The sequence below is a fragment of the Ambystoma mexicanum genome, chromosome 2q (assembly GCF_040938575.1).
Source record: "Ambystoma mexicanum isolate Mex_15411 chromosome 2q, UKY_AmexF1_1, whole genome shotgun sequence".
NCBI lineage: Eukaryota > Metazoa > Chordata > Amphibia > Caudata > Ambystomatidae > Ambystoma > Ambystoma mexicanum.
This window is the reverse complement of record NC_090924.1, coordinates 191,370,302-191,375,183: the sequence shown is the minus strand read 5'-3', so window position 1 is coordinate 191,375,183 and position 4,882 is coordinate 191,370,302.

Genomic DNA, 4,882 nt, shown 5'->3' with positions numbered 1-4,882 from the left:
TTGTCATTTCATAAGTGCATCAATGCTAATCACAGCCTTGTTGTTTACTAACGTGCTGTCTAATAGCCCAGGTCGAAAAGGCGTATTCAACCTCTCACTTGTGAAGAGTGATACACATGTCGGAGTCACTCTAAAGTTTGCCAAATGAAACCGACTCATCACCAAGGCACCTGTTATTAAAGTACATAACAATGCTTCACCATAGATTGGGACCTGATCCTCTAAGTGCTACCTTGTTCGCAATTGTGGACCATATTACAGCATCTAAAAACTCTCTAGTTTCTTCAGTTGGAATTATGTCAATTTCTGGTGTGTTGAGGATCTAATCTCATCCATGTGTGATTGTTGTTCAAAAGGTAGTCCTGATATGGTAAGTCATTTATAACGCGCCTTTATACAAGTGTTTCTAGGAGCGAGAAGACAAGGGAGGGAAGACAGAGGGAGGACAAAACAAACGATCTTACTAGGCCTTGTGTCATTCAGATTGTGCAAGTGTGAACGCAAAGTGCAGGGGGAGGGAGAGGGGGGAAGTGCCAGGGAGGGAGAGGGAAGGGGGAAGTGCCCCTAAGCTATTGGACCATTCTAATGCTCACAAACCCTCCAAAATAAAAATACAAATAACTAGCAAATCTCTTGCCTAGACTATACATAGAATATTACTGTCTATCAGAAACCACAATTATAAGATACATATACTTGGAAAACATGCTGCATATTGCAGAGATTGCTAGATTTAGTAGGAAAAAATTAAAATAAAATACGGGAGGATGTGGACCGGGTTGGTACCACTACATAGATTTTCTTGTCTTGTTCATAATCTCAAACCATTTGGTAGATAATTTAACCTGCAATCTGTTAAAGCAAGCTTAATCCTCACATCTATGATCCCATAAAATTGACCTGTATGTGTTTCATTGCACCACCACTTCTAGTAACTAAGTCACAGAAACACCCCCATTTCGTGATCAGAGTTCAAACCCAATTGGATCGTGCGAAACTGAAAAATCATTCTAGCCTCTGCTTGTTCAATGGTCTTTTCTCTACTGCGCCCTGTTATTCCACATTGTACATGCTTAAATCCTACAAAGCATAAATCTTGCTTGTTCCCCATCTGATGATTGTTCATTAAATGTACAGAGAATGGAAATCTACCATGATCATGTCCCAAATTACTCAGAGGTTCCCTTATACACACCCGGAGTTCACGGATGGTGCTTGCTATATATGTGCGTCCACATATACAAATCAATCCGTGCAGAAAAATGTGGATTTGCAATTTCTGAATTCTCTGAAAATGCAAGATTTCTCAACATTAATATGGATAATTTCAGTCTTCTTGCAACATGTGCACTTGCTCTTGCTGCCCATGCGACATTTAAACAATCCCTTGAAGTCTTTGTTAAGCCAAGTCCTCTGTACATCTGCTGCTTTCATAAATGACAGACCCAATGAAGTTCTCAAAGTTGGGGCTCTTGTGTAAACATTTTGGGGACCTGCTTGAAAAGATTCCCCCAAATCCTCATCTAAAGTTAGTTAGTTGACTATGTTTTTTAAACATTTTGTACAAAAGGTGACTTTCTGTCGAATATTGAGTGATCATTCTCACCCCCTGATTGGTTTTTGACCTTTTGTATTTGGGTTTCAAAAGGTCTTCCCTTTGGGCACTCAATCCTCTTTCTTGCATTGTCCACAACTTCGGCATGGTATCCTCTCCGTTAGAAGTGTTTCGAAATCTCCTCACTTTCTGTCTGGCAGTCCTTGACGGTGGTGCAATTCCTTCTCACGCTAATAAATTCCCCCGTGGGTATGATCTTAATAACAGTGGCTTGTGTCATCTCGTATTCAACAAATGTATGCAACACCTCCTCATTCCCCTGCCAGACCATGAAAACATCATTGATGTATCTTACCCACAACTTGATTCGTCCTTTGTAGTCATTATCATTGTGCACATATTTGTCCTCATAAACACCCATGAAGAGGTTGTCTAAGAGGGACATAGGTGGCCCCTATTACAACCCCACCCGGTCTGCCGATAGATGTTATTGCCAAAAAGAAACACCTTGCAGATGGGGAGCAAGTGGATCTAGGTCACCTGGCCTAAGCCCCACCCACTGGGTGCCTTCCAGGTTGCCGCTCTTTTTCCGTACCTAAGGAGTCCACCAGCTTCTTTTCCTTTGCAGATGGGGAGCAGGTGCAAGTGGATCTATGTCACATGGCCTAAGCCCTTCCTAACCTTCTAAGCCCTGCCTCTTCCTTCCTGCTCTTAACTCTTAGATCAAGGGTGTCTCTCGCCCGGGCATCCTCAGCGAAGGGCAGACGAAGAAAAGGGCAATTCCTGTTTGGAGCAGGAGGACCCAGGGCCTGACCCCCTGCCCAGACAGCAGGTAAGCCTCCATCCCACCTCCTCCAGCCTACTTCTGCAGGAGTCTGTCCTGATACATTCTGGTTTCACCATCACCGTCTTGTGGCCAATGCTGGATTTGACTTTTATGAACTTCATTGATTCACGGTGCGTCACCATTTCTCAACTCTCATGCTGGACTTCCTTTGCATCTTGTACTCATGGTGGCCCTGAATCATGCTGTTCCCATCGTCATCCTGTATCCAGGCTTGCAACATTATGTGTTACTACTGACTTCTGCAATTGTATTCACTCTCCCCTCATGCGTCTCCACTCTTTTTGACTGCTTACTCTCTGTTCTCTCCTCCTCTCCCTTTCTCCCCTTACTTTCTTCTATGCACTTACTCTATCAGAATTGTCCTGGGGCCTAGTATGATAGCAACCTCGTCTGTCTCCTCACCTTCCCCTTACTTGTTTTTTTCCTCCCCCACCCACTCCAGCACTATCTGAAATTTCATCAGGCCTAGAACGATATTCGCGTGTTTTGTTCCTCCCCTCCCTTTCTGCAACCCTCTCCCTCACCTTTTGTTTTTTTTCCGGCTCTGTCGACAGGCCTAGTATGGTAGTCGCCTGTCTGTTTCCATTTCCTTCCCACTCTCCCCATCCCTTCCTTATCTATGTCTTAGCTCTTGCACTATCTGCAATGTTGTCAGGCCGAGTATGATAGTTAATTTCACATCCTAAACGTTCATGGCCTGTAAGAATGTCATTGTATTTTCCCTCCCTAGCCTTGAAGTGCTTTGAAGCACATTAGGTATAGGTGCTATATAAATAAACTATCATATAATATCATTGTTGGCCATAGTGAAGCTGAGCATTTCTTTTAACAAAAGGTGCCTCAGATATGAAGCAGATCTTTTTGCAAATACATAATCAATGGGCTAATTGCTAAATTGTAACTAACGTATACAACGCGTTAACGTCCAACGTTACAATCAAATGGCTCTAAAGTTAGTCACAGGTGCATGGTATCACACAGATAGGATGGTATTTTCACAACTTCTGCCTGCAACACTGACTGTGGGTCTCCCATACAGTATGTCATCAAAATGCTTATGCACCTCAGGCAAAAAATGGATTGTGGGTAAACTGGGATGCTTAGTTGTGAGAAATGTTTTCTCGTCACCTGTGAAAAGCCCTGTGCTTCCCCATTTGGTCACAATTTCCTGTGCTTGTGTATTTACTTTTTTGTTAATACCCTGGTTCTTTAAGGTGGGTCTCTGCCATGCGTATGTAGTCTTTTTTGCCCATGACGATAATATTCCCTCCTTTATCCGCTTGTTTCACAACAATTGTTTCATTCGTACACAATGTTTCTAAGGCTTTCCTTTCACTCCTCATTTTTATATTGTTGTCATGCATACAATGTATATCCCTTGTGAGTGCTTTTTTAAAGAGATCCATGACATTTTCCGGTCCTGACACAAGTGTACATTTGGGTTTGTCTCTAAATTCACTCTCAGTGGGACTTTCAGTGTCAATATTTATTTCCCTCAAAATCTCCTAGTTCCTCTTGCTCTCCAAATGATATTAATAATCTAGTGTTGTTAATTTCTTGCACTGTCATTTCATTGTCAATTCCACCATCCTCTTTGGGAGGTTCCCTGAATTGATTTCCGTGAAAGAATTTTTTTAACTTGAGCTTTCATGCAAATTTGAATAAGTCAATGTGCACCTCTATCCAATTGTTGGGAGCATTAGGGGCAAATGACATCCCTTTATTTTTGAAAGCTGATAATTCTCTTGTCGATAAATTCATAACTAGGTGGTTTACCGTCTCTGTCACCTGGCACTCTGCTGGTAGAAACCACTGAGGTGCCCTGTATATTCAACATGCCCGTGTCCAGCCACGTCCTCTTAAATCCAAGCTCACCCGGGACAGAGGGTACAGAACAGACAACATTCTAGACTCCCAAAGCCCAGCAGTGGAGTCACAACTTCAGCAATGAGACCAACCAAGCACACTCCCCCAGGATTCACTGTTTGAGAATACAGAAAGCAAAACAACAGGATTCTGGGGCAGGTAAGTAAAGTGCGCTATACCTTGAAATGTGTGTACATTTCTTGAAAATCTATGGTTTAAGGGTTAGCCATAAACCACTAGCCACGCAGCAGGCCCCATCTTTAAGCTACACCTGTCTCAGCGCACTTGGACACATTATACCCTACACCTGCTTTATAGCCTGGATGTGAAAGGTGTGGGCTATAAAGGACAAATATTAAGGGCTTTTTGGGAAAGAGTTCTGATTGAAAGCGGCTTGTTTTCATCTGTATGTACTGGAATGAGGAAGAGGGACATGGCCGTAACCCTATCATAGGGCCAGTACTTCCATAATTTCCTCCATGCTTCACACTATAGGACAGATATTGCTTTCAGATACTAGATATTGCCATAAAAAACCCAGGCACTCACACCATTTCCAGGTTTTGCCCTTAAAACACAAGGTGCAGTAACTGTTGTCAGGGACTTACATCAAA